Genomic DNA, 12,513 nt, shown 5'->3' with positions numbered 1-12,513 from the left:
CATGTTTTCCGCATGGAGTTTCCTGGGAGACTACTCTGAATTATTTTACTTTTGACAAAATGGGTTTTATAGTGACATGTTACAGATTATTAACATATTGATTGTGACATGAGATATCATTATGAGTGTTTTTATACCAATGGTTTGTATGTTATAATCTATTTAGAAAAGTAATTTTTGGCCTTGAATTTTCGGTTGTTACAATCTAGTTACAACCTGTTCTTGACTTGATACAAACTCAATCCAATAGGGCTTGGAGTTTTTTCACCATTATACAAGTTAATAGGTGTTGAGTTGTAACTAATCTATCTATTTCTTTCCATTCACATATCATTTTTGATTGCTATTCTCTCTTAATTTACCTAAGCACTACCCTACTCACTAAATCAATCGTATACACACATCATAAGTGGTATCAGAGCACAAAATGGATTATGATGATCTAGAGTTCCTACAAAACCTTCGTGAAACCTTAACAAACATCCAAGATGGTGGAAACCGAAAGCAGCCTCGACGTGGTGAACATAGGGCTATGGAAGAATTTAAGGTGTCTAAATTGCCTAAATTTCTTGGTGTAATTGATCCTGAATGCTACTTGGAGTGGGAAAGGAAGATTGAAAGAATGTTCGACTTCAAGGAAGTGGATGACAAAAAAGCTACAAGTGTGCCATTCTCAAGCTAAGTGGTGGTGCTTCATTGTGGTTTGAAGTGTTGGATTAGATGTCTAAGTTCATAACTATTTCTGGAATGTACTTAACCCAGTTGGCATGGTCCCTTTGGGTTGCATGGCATCATGACACTTGGATAGACTAAATGAGAGAAAGGACATTTATGGTTTATTAATATATTATAAGTTCTAATATATTAATAATATTATTTGATTATTATTGATCAGGAATTATTTTAGAATTAATTTGGTGATCAAAAGGAGACTAATTAAATATATGGGGTTGATTGTGTAAATCATCCATTCTTATATAGCGGACTAATGATCCATGGTTTATTGAATTGGGCTAAAACCCATAAGGTGCTCAGTGGATAGTCCATGGAGGTTATAAACCCATGGATCATTCAATATGAAAATCCATGTCAATTAGGGTTACATGTTGTAACCCTACGTTTGACACCATTATAAAAGGATCCCATGGGCTACCAAAATCGGCACTATGTGGAGAACAAAAGGGCTAGCTGATTTTGAGTGATAGTGTACTTCTCTCAAAGTTATTCCAAGAGTTGTGGTGTTGTGTGAAATACTTGATACATCATATTTCGGATGCTAGGCTCACAAAGTTCTCAAGGAATCCAAGCAATAAGAAAGGTATGTTTTCCTACTATCTTTTATGTTTCAAGTTCCATGCCATGCTAGTTAGGTTAAGAACCTTGGAAAAATCAAATTTGCATGTATCTTAGTAGAATATAGATCCAAGGTTTCTAGGGTTGCATATACACCTTAGGAGTGTTAGAATGCTCAAAACCCTTCATGAAGGGATTAAGGCCAAGAGAACTCGTGAAGGCAAAGAAAAAAGTTGTTCTTGGCTTCTCAAAAACGAAAGCTATGGAAAATATATGTTCATTATACTTATAGAATTGTCGCTTACAAGAAGATTGCTGATTTGAGGCAAGGAAAAATGAGTGTTGGAGAATACATTGCTGAATTTGAAAAATTGTCCATGATGGGGGATACTGAAGAAGTTGAAGAAAAAAAGATGACTGGTTTCCTCAAAGGGTTTAACTACAACATTGCCAATGTTGTGGAGTTGTATCATTATGCTGATTTTGGAACTCTTTGCGGTTTGTGTTTGAAATTGGAGGGACAAGTCACAACACTTTATGGTGGGAGTTCAAGTTCAACTCTCAAAAATCGCAAGTGAAAGTCGTGATCCATTACCGATTCTAGCAATAGACCAAATTCTGTTTCTATTCCTTTTGGTTCTAATAATGTTCTCGTTGCCCCTAAACTTACTAGTGGTACCAGAGAAACTATTTTTAGCAAAAATTAGATGTTTCAAGTGTCAAGGTTTTAGTCATTACCAAAATGCTTGTCCAAACAAAAGGGCATCGACTTTAAGGGAAGGAATTGAATGTCGTAAAGAGTGGAGAAAGAAGAGAGGTCGGTAGGTATTATTCATGATCCATAATAATAACATGAGGAGGAGGAGGAAGTAAAGTATGAAGCACTGGTGTATGATACATTTTTGGTTCTTAGAACCCTTAAACTCAAGGGTTTCAAACTGTGGATGATATTGATCAACGAGACCAATTGTTTCACACCAAATGTTTTGTTAAAGAAAAGTGGTGTAGTTTGATTATTGATGATGGAAGTAGTACAAATGTTGCTTCTAATGAAACAGTGACCAAATTAGGTTATTCTACTACAAACCATCGAAAACCATATGATTTTCATTGGTTGGATGATGGAAGCAAAATAAAGGTGACAAAACAGGTTAGAGTTGGCCGAAATATGGGGTCTTATGAAGTTGAAGTGTTATGTGATGTTATTCTTATCGATGCATCTCATATTTTGTTGGGGCATCCTTAGCAATTTGATAGGGACGTGTTACATAAAAGGAGAAGCAATGAATATGAGTTAAAACACAATAATAATAAAAAAGCATGTTAAAACCCATGTTCCCAACGGCCATAAGTTCCATGAATTCTAAACAACTAAAAAAACTTAATATTTCTATGTTTGCTAGTGAAAGGGAGGTGGAGCAAGTTTTTGACCAATGTGATGTGATTTACATGCTTGTGGCCAAATAGCATGCAAAGATGGAGACGATGGTGCATGGAGAAAACGCTATTGTTAATTTGCTTTTGGAGTTTCAAGATATATTCCATGTGAATTACCACCAGGTTTGCCTCCAATCGGTGGTATTGAACACCAAATTAACTTATTCCGGGTGCTCCTTTGCCTAATAAATCTACCTATAGATGTAATCTAGAGGTGACAAATGAGTTACAAAAACAAATTTATAAACTCATGAAAATGGGTTATGTTCGTAAAAGCCTAAGTTATTGTGTTGTTCTGGTGTTGTTAGCTGAAAAAAAAGATGGTTCTTAGAGGATGTCTGTTGATATAGGGTTGTTAATAACATCACCATAAATACCGATTTCCTATTTCTAGGCTGGATAATTTGTTGGACGAGTTACATGGTTCCATTGTGTTCTCAAAAGTTAATTTGAGAAGTGGGTATCATCAAATTCGTATGTGTGAAGGGGATGAATGGAAAACAGTTTTTAAGTCTAAACATAGATTGTATGAATGGACCGTGATGACTTTTGGTCTAACTAATGCACCTAGCACTTTCATGCGACTAATGATTGAAGTGCTATAATCCATTTTGGGCAAATTTGTGGTGGTATGCCTTGATGATATATTGGTATATAGGTAAAGCTTGGAAGATCATTTGGTTCACTTAAAATAGTTTTTTGAGACCCTTAGAGATCAAAAACTCTATGGGAAGCAAAAAAAATGTTCGTTTTTGGTGGAAGATGTGACATTTTTGGGTTTTCTGGTGTCTAGAGAGATCGTGTCCATGGATCCATCCAAAACCAAAGCAATCAAGTCATGTCCTATTCCTACTAACATTTATGACGTTATATCATTTCATGGTCTTGCTTCTTTCTATAGGAGATTTGATTGTGATTTTAGCATAATTACAAGTCCCCTAACAGGTTGTTTAAAGAAAGGAGTCTTTGTATGGGGGGAAGAAGCTCAAAAGGAATTTGAGAAACTCAATGCATTATTGTGTGATGCTCCTATTTTGGCTCCTCCTGATTTTGCTCAACCATTTGAAGTGGAGTTGGTATTGGGGTTGTTTTGATCCAATCCAAATGTACTATTTCTTATTTTTCTAAAAAGTTGGGTGGTGCTCTTTTGAATTATTTCACTTATGATAAGGAGTTTTATGCTATTGTTCGTGCTATAGATCATTGGAATCATTATTTGAGTTATGAAGCTAAAATCTTTGAAAGTTACAAAACTTGCACTCAAGTTTTGGAACATGTAAAGACACTTTAAAAACTTTAGTTCCAACCCCTATAATTTTAAAAGTTAAAATTCAACCCTTATACTTTATAATATTATAAGTTTATATATATATATATATATATATATATATATATATATATATATATATATATATATATATATATATATATATATATATATAAGAACAAGTCGTTTTACCGTTAATAGGCCTCATTCACGAAGTTGGTCTATAAGGGGGTATAAGGTTGTTGCCTATAAAATGACAGCTTAATGGGTTTTCCACTCTCACCCACCGCTTCCTTGACTGTGGAGGGTTATTAGCCGAACGGATTGGACAATGACTTTAATACTCATTAAAAGTATGATGATTGTAAAGTAACTAAATGTTTTATAAATTCCCAATCTTAGTTACTTTAGGAAAATGTGAATATGGTGCTATCCCAGGAAATTACACTTTTCACCTAGCCTAAGTCGTTAGTGGAGCGTGTGTGGTTAACCGACACACTAAGTTGGATTTAACAAGGTAGGCAATGGGTGGCGTAAGGCTTATCATAGATTGGTGGAGTGCGTGTGGTTAACCGGCACATCGGTTAGGTGATAAACAATAAGAGTACCAAGTAATTTGCATGGTTATTTCTCACCTTGTTTTGTGGTCCTCGATATCCCAGTCACAAAACTTGAAGGGCACACTCGAGATTGAAACATGCCATTGAAAGGTTCAATGAATCTCAAAAGAATCTAGGAGTTTCAAAACCAATTATAACCTAATAATACATTTTGTTTTTCATGGTGGAAATTGGTGAATTGTCATTCACCTACCTTCAAATATTTTATAGCTTGGATTACGACATCCCTCTTTTAAGTTATAAAATATTGTGATGGGTCTTAGCCTTAATATTACATTTGTGTGTCTTATTAAGGACTATATTTATATCTAATCTAAACTTTTCTTTGTTTTTCAGATGTCTTGCAACAATGCTGCTTCTGGCTCAAACCCTACCGGCTCCTTCTCTCTCATGAACCTTTGTGGGAGAGTTATCTTCAATGGTTCCAACTTTATCGATTGGAACCTAAACATTAGGATGGTCACTCGTTACGAGGAAAAGGAATATGTCCTCGACAAGGAGCTTAAGGAATTTGATGAGTCGTCTGCTACTCCAGAGGAGATCGCTGAATTCTAAGCTCATGAAAGAGATGCCACTAAAGTGTCGTGTATCATGTTGGCCACGATGACAACCGAGCTCCAAAAGTCCTATGAAGACTATTACCCTTTTGAGATGCACCAGGACTTGATGGACCACTACCATCAAAATGCTCGTCAAGAGAGGTATGAAATCATCTCCTCCATGATAACAAGCCGAAAGAAGGATGGTGAATCCATCACAAGCCACTTACAGAAAATGCAAAGATCCGTGAACCGTTTGCTGAAACTAATTGTGAACTTCTCCGAGGAGTTGGAAATTGACATCATTTTGCACTCCTTACCTTCTTATTATGATCAATTCCGATTGACATACCACATAAATAAGGAGGAAGTTACACTCAACAAACTTCAAGGACTTTTGAAGACCGTCGGAAGTGATCTTAAAGGTAAATCGGTTGTTACCATTTATACTCCTACCGCCGCCCCTATCTTGGCAATCGGGCAAGGTAAAGGGAAGAAGATGAAGATCCCTTCAAAGGTTGCCAAGGGAAAGTCCCTTGATGGCTCCTCTTCAAGTAGAACCAAAAGTGGTTCTGTCACTCCTTTTTCCAACCCTAAAGAGTGTAACGACGTAAATTTTAAAAACCAAATTTTCATTTTTTTTCAAACATTAAAGACATCGATCAATATTTCAAATCCAAACGTAAACAATGTTGTCACAACCGAATACATCACAAAGATCATAAAAATAGTTTTTCCCCGATAATGTGTACGATCACGCCGGCGCCTTCCCACGGTCCTCGCTAGTACCTGAAACACGTAACACAACAACTGTAAGCATAATTGCTTAGTGAGTTCCCCAAAATACAACCTACGCACATACGTCTTTCCAGGCCCTGACCTTCCGGTCCACGTGTCTCAGGGACTTCCGTCTCAACTGGGTAAACATTTCGGTCCTACCCACGTCAACCTTTCGGTCCATATTACGACGCCTTCCGGCCCATAACATAATGCCTTCCGGCCCATATCAAGCATATCATACATGGCACATATACGATTAACTTATCACTTATAATGCATGTTAGGTGCATTTCATGTACCCATTTTGTAGCTTTATTTCATAAAAATACATTGCATATAGGCTTAAACTCATGCATTTTGCATGTTTTTCGGGATTTTTCATGAGGCAATTTCATTCAAATACTTTTGTGATATTTCAGGGACTTTTGGAGGTAGGATCTTGTTGGAGGAGGTAAATAAAAGTTGCGGACAAAATTTCGGGACTTGCGGAGCACCGAGGAGCAAGATATCAAAGAAATGAGAATTTTGGCTTTACAGACGTTTACACGGCCGTGTAAATGGAAGCCTTGCGTTTACGCGGGCCGTGTAAACGTAGATTTCTGCGCAGTATATTTTTGCGTTTACGCGGGCCGTGTAAATGACAGTGTTAATTTACGCGGGCCGTGTAAACGTAAATGCGGGTTTTAAAGCAGTTTTTCACAATTTTTAAAGGGGGGAACCGACTTTTTACTTAGGGGGTCGACTTTTGGAGTAGAGAAGGCGAATTTCTTGAGGATTTTGAAGTTGATTAACAATTGGGAACATTTGATTTCATTTTGTAAGAACTTTAATTTCATTTTCCAGATTTGTGATCTTGTTCTAGCCATGATTGGCTAGAACCCTAAATTCTCCAACTTTATGTCTTGACATTTGGATGTGATTTCAATCATATGACTTGATGTTTGCTTTCAATTTTCTATCTAGTGAATTTGATTTTGTCTCAATTGAATGTTTGATTCTAATTGTGATTCTTATTGGCCATTTGGATTAGGGTTAGATCATTCAAGTTATCTAATTGCAAAATCCGTAATTGTTTTGTAAATTGGACTAGGTAACAAGCACTAATCTGATTTCTATTGAATGAAATTAGTGTAAATCTATTCACACATTCTTATGCTCCCGAGCTTATGAGGAGTATTGATTATTGTTGGGAACATTCACATAAAGTTTAATGCAATCTTTCAACCTAATTCTAAGAGCTTGTTTAGATTAGATTGGTAAGGTTAGGATTAATCAAAAAGCTTTTTTTGGTTAATTATTGTGGTGAATGGGAAGTGTTAGAGCTTGTTAACACTTTCAAGTACCAACTTAGATAGAATTAAACAAATATCTTGTCATCCATGGAATCACATTGCTAATTTGTCTTGCATAGAGTTGGAGTTCTCACAAATCCTAAATTTGTTTCATTTAATTGATCATTTACTTATTGCTTTATTCTTTTGTTTAAATCATTGCATACCAACCCCCCATTTATGTGACCATTATTGTGCCTTCCGCAAAAAGGTATAAACATTTGTTCCGTGTCTCTGTGGATCGACCCTACTTACCTTGTAATACATTTCTAGTACAAAGTAGTAGTGTTTAAGGAGTTATTTTACCCCTTAATTTGTTGGGTTTGACACGCTTAACAAATTGGCGCCGCTGCCGGGGACACGGTGTTACTAATTGTTTATGCCAAACATTTTGTGAGCGGGTGCTTTCAAAAAAAAAAGGTCAGGTATAAGATAAGTTTTCAGTTGAAGGAATTGGTGAGAAGGTTAATGTGTTGTAAAGGCCCACCTACTTAGAACAAAGCACATTCAGGGGCCAAGTCGAGCCAACGACTTAAAACAAGGGCAGCTAACCGGGAGGCAACCCGGGGTTTTTTTTTTCCTTTATGTTAAAACTTCTTAGTCTTTGGTAAATTTCAATTGTTTTTTAATGTCCCAAATGGTTTTGAACTTATTTTTTATGCCTAGAAAATGAATCTCCGACTCCAAAAATACTTCACGGATAGCATGGGGAGGATGAAGAGGAGGTTCGCACCACAATCGTGAGGCACCAAGAACGATTTGGTAAATTCTTTCCATATCTTTAATCGTTCATATTTTACTTAAAATTCAATTTGTGTGCATTTGTGACTGTTTTGGACCCATTCCCAAATCAGCTACCATCCTCCACCATCTGACTCTCAATAGGCCGACTATACCTCTCTCCAAGCATCGAGGATGATGCTTATTTTAAGCTTGGGGAGGGGTATCCATCCATGCATTATCCCGTTGCATGTAAATTTTGTACATATTGCATTGCATTGCATTATTTTTCTTTGTCATTTTTTAGAAAAAAATTGCAAAAACCAAAAAGATTTTCTTTCTACTCTATTTTTATTATACTTTTTGCATTTTGCATCTAAATTTTTGCATTTTCATTTAACTTGAAAAAAAAGAAGTAATTTTTTTTTTTTTGATCCAATTTCAAGCAGCCAAATCTTCTCAAAACAGTTGAGATGGTAAGTGAGTTGTGTGCCTTGAGATTTTACTTGCTATTTTTATTAAAAAAAAAATCTAAAAGCAATTTAATCACACGAGCACATCTCCCGAAGCTACTTGTGCAAAACAGAAAATGAGAAGATTGTCAACACTAGAGCATAACAACAGGTATGAGTCGATTCTTTGGGACATATGACCGGTCTTATGAGTAGTAATGCTCAATTGAACTTAAAATGCCAAATTCAAAAGTTCATAAAAAGAATGCAAAATCTCAATGTACCGCCTTCCAGCGCTCTTAAAAGTCCTTTCTACTCATTCCCTTTTATATACCCTGCTTGAGGACATAGATTTCAACTATACTTACGGGTTTTTGCATGTTAACATTTAGTCCCCTGAAAAATGTCTTAGAAGTCCTCACAGTAATAGACCGTGAGATGTCCCACAATAGAAAAGTCAAGGATGGAAATATAAAGAAATTGGCCAAATAAATAAATTAATAAGAGTGTTATGTGTTAACTTAGTTATTTGTATATGTGTTACATTAAAAAAAAACTATTATTAAGTTAATCTGTGACCTTTGGGATTCGATCAAGTAAACTCTGAGGGGTGTTTTACACCTAATCGCCTAAAGCTAAATTGTTTGGGACTGATTGAGTTGAAAATTCGTTACACGGGTTCCATAGAAAGTCATGAACTTAATAATAACAAATAAAGCTAATCTGTGCCCTTTGAGGTTCGGGCAAGTAAACCCGAGGGATCTCTTTAAATCTAACACACTAAGGTCATTTGATTTGGATGTGTTGGTTGAAAGCCTGTTACACGGATTTCAAAGAAAACCATGAGCTTTATTTGTAAAAAAAATGTAATTAGAAAGTTTGTACATAGTTGTGTTTATAGTTTAATTAAATGTTGTGTTTAGGAAAAATACTTGGCTGTCAAAAGATTCCCTTGGACTTGGATTTGAATTTATGACATTGGACAGAATGTTAATTACTTCGACTGGTGTAAGTGGTTTGAAGTTTGTAACCAATCTGGATAAATATTAGGGAATTTTTAGAAAATATTTTTTAGAAAAAGATTGTTGTTAACCAACAAATAGCTGGAATTGGACATTGTTATATTTTATGAAACAAAGATGGTTGAGCATGTTTTGTCACATATAATTTCACGAGAGTAAGACCATAATTTGTTCCAAGAATTGACTTGATGATATCGAAAAGGAATAAGTGTTGTGATCTTTGATTCTGTTGAGTTGTACTAGGGAGTGGCTAAAATCTTGTCTCTATTATCATATAATATTTCGAGATTAAAGCCAAGTTAACTCAAGGCATGACAGGTATATTCTCAACTATGGTACAAAACAGGGTTAATTGGGTTGGATATATTTTTTCATGTTTGTTTTGATTTCTTGCATCAAGTTTCAAATAGTTTTAACTTTAATTTTCTTTTCTTCTATTCTATTTTATTTTCTCCAGTTTAAATCTTCTTGTTCTTTCTTGAGGACAAGAAAGGTTTAAGCTTGGGGAGATTTGTTAGGTGCATTTCATGTACCCATTTTGTAGCTTTATTTCATAAAAATACATTGCATATAGGCTTAAACTCATGCATTTTGCATGTTTTTCGGGATTTTTCATGAGGCAATTTCATTCAAATACTTTTGTGATATTTCAGGGACTTTTGGAGGTAGGATCTTGTTGGAGGAGGTAAATAAAAGTTGCGGACAAAATTTCGGGACTTGCGGAGCACCGAGGAGCAAGATATCAAAGAAATGAGAATTTTGGCTTTACAGACGTTTACACGGCCGTGTAAATGGAAGCCTTGCGTTTACGCGGGCCGTGTAAACGTAGATTTCTGCGCAATATATTTTTGCGTTTACGCGGGCCGTGTAAATGACAGTGTTAATTTACGCGGGCCGTGTAAATGTAAATGTGGGTTTTAAAGCAGTTTTTCACAATTTTTAAAGGGGGGAACCGACTTTTTACTTAGGGGGTCGACTTTTGGAGTAGAGAAGGCGAATTTCTTGAGGATTTTGAAGTTGATTAACAATTGGGAACATTTGATTTCATTTTGTAAGAACTTTAATTTCATTTTCCATATTTGTGATCTTGTTCTAGCCATGATTGGCTAGAACCCTAAATTCTCCAACTTTATGTCTTGACATTTGGATGTGATTTCAATCATATGACTTGATGTTTGCTTTCAATTTTCTATCTAGTGAATTTGATTTTGTCTCAATTGAATGTTTGATTCTAATTGTGATTCTTATTGGCCATTTGGATTAGGGTTAGATCATTCAAGTTATCTAATTGCAAAATCCGTAATTGTTTTGTAAATTGGACTAGGTAACAAGCACTAATCTGATTTCTATTGAATGAAATTAGTGTAAATCTATTCACACATTCTTATGCTCCCGAGCTTATGAGGAGTATTGATTATTGTTGGGAACATTCACATAAAGTTTAATGCAATCTTTCAACCTAATTCAAAGAGCTTGTTTAGATTAGATTGGTAAGGTTAGGATTAATCAAGAAGCTTTTTTTGGTTAATTATTGTGGTGAATGGGAAGTGTTAGAGCTTGTTAACACTTTCAAGTACCAACTTAGATAGAATTAAACAAATATCTTGTCATCCATGGAATCACATTGCTAATTTGTCTTGCATAGAGTTGGAGTTCTCACAAATCCTAAATTTGTTTCATTTAATTGATCATTTACTTATTGCTTTATTCTTTTGTTTAAATCATTGTATACCAACCCACCATTTATGTGACCATTATCGTACCTTCCGCAAAAAGGTATAAACATTTGTTCCGTGTCTCTGTGGATCGACCCTACTTACCTTGTAATACATTTCTAGTACAAAGTAGTAGTGTTTAAGGAGTTATTTTACCCCTTAATTTGTTGGGTTTGACACGCTTAACAATGCATATCTCGTATCATATTCGACCTTCCGGTCACACAGTCAAACCCTTCCGGGTACAGTATAGTGAGAAAACTCACCTCGTGGGAAGTCTAAGATCTCGTGTCCTTGCTATCACCGAATCCAATGACGGCTCAACCTCGCCTAAGCATAAAATATCATTTAATACACGAAGACTTCCACTACTAAAAATTTACCCCTTACATCCTTCCTGAAAGGGTAAAAGACCATTTTACCCTTCCCTGACCTAAAGTCCTCATGTTGACCAAAACCCTAAAAGTCAACAAGAGTCAACCATAAGAGTACGCGGGGTGTACCGCTAGATCTACGCAGGGCGTACATCGCCAACTCCCCCCGGATTGGGGTCTCCACCCAGTACGCGGCGCGTACTAGAAGTTACGCTCTGCGTAACCACCAGAATCAGCCACCCTCCATTTTCTGGTCTTAATCAGTTAAGTCATTAATCCAACTTCCAGATCCGACTCCCTTAGTGTGTCTAAACCCATAAAGTCGAGACCTTTAAGCCTTGGCATGGCTGTAAAGGCTCCAACACCACCTAACAACCTTTTATTCAAACTTAAGGACCTAGATCTCATGCATGGTGCAATACCCACGTCCAAGATGCCATTTTTATGAGTCTACAACTCCAATAGATCAGAAACATGAAGCATCTAAGCTTATGGAGGCCATTTGCACAAAAGTCTCCACCTTTGGGACTTTAAACCCTAGAAAATGACATCTAAAGCATACAACAAGAACCAAGTGTCAAGATCCGAACTTTTTTACTGAAATTGAAGCTTTAATCCTTGCAAAGCTCAGATCTACACTTGAGCACCACTTCTAGCCTCTCCAACAAGCTCTTCTTCTCCTTTGCAACCTTAAAATGGAACTACCAAGCTTAGAATGCACACACAAAGGCTTAAGGACGATGGTACACACTATTTAGGGTTTCACTCTGAGGGGTGGTGGCTGAGAAGTCCAGCCACACATTCCTTTTATAGCCTCAACAAAGGAAATTAGGGTTTGGGTCTGAATGAGTTACGCCGGGCGTAACCTTGGGTTCGCCCCGCGTACCTGAGGGGGAACGCGTCCAAATGAGGCGTGCTTGTACGCCCAGAGTACACCTTATACGCCCAGCGTACTCGCCTACC

Source organism: Lactuca saligna, chromosome 5, assembly GCF_052625555.1.
Source record: "Lactuca saligna cultivar CGN05327 chromosome 5, ASM5262555v1, whole genome shotgun sequence".
NCBI classification, from domain to species: Eukaryota; Viridiplantae; Streptophyta; class Magnoliopsida; order Asterales; family Asteraceae; genus Lactuca; species Lactuca saligna.
This window is presented reverse-complemented; position numbering follows the sequence as displayed.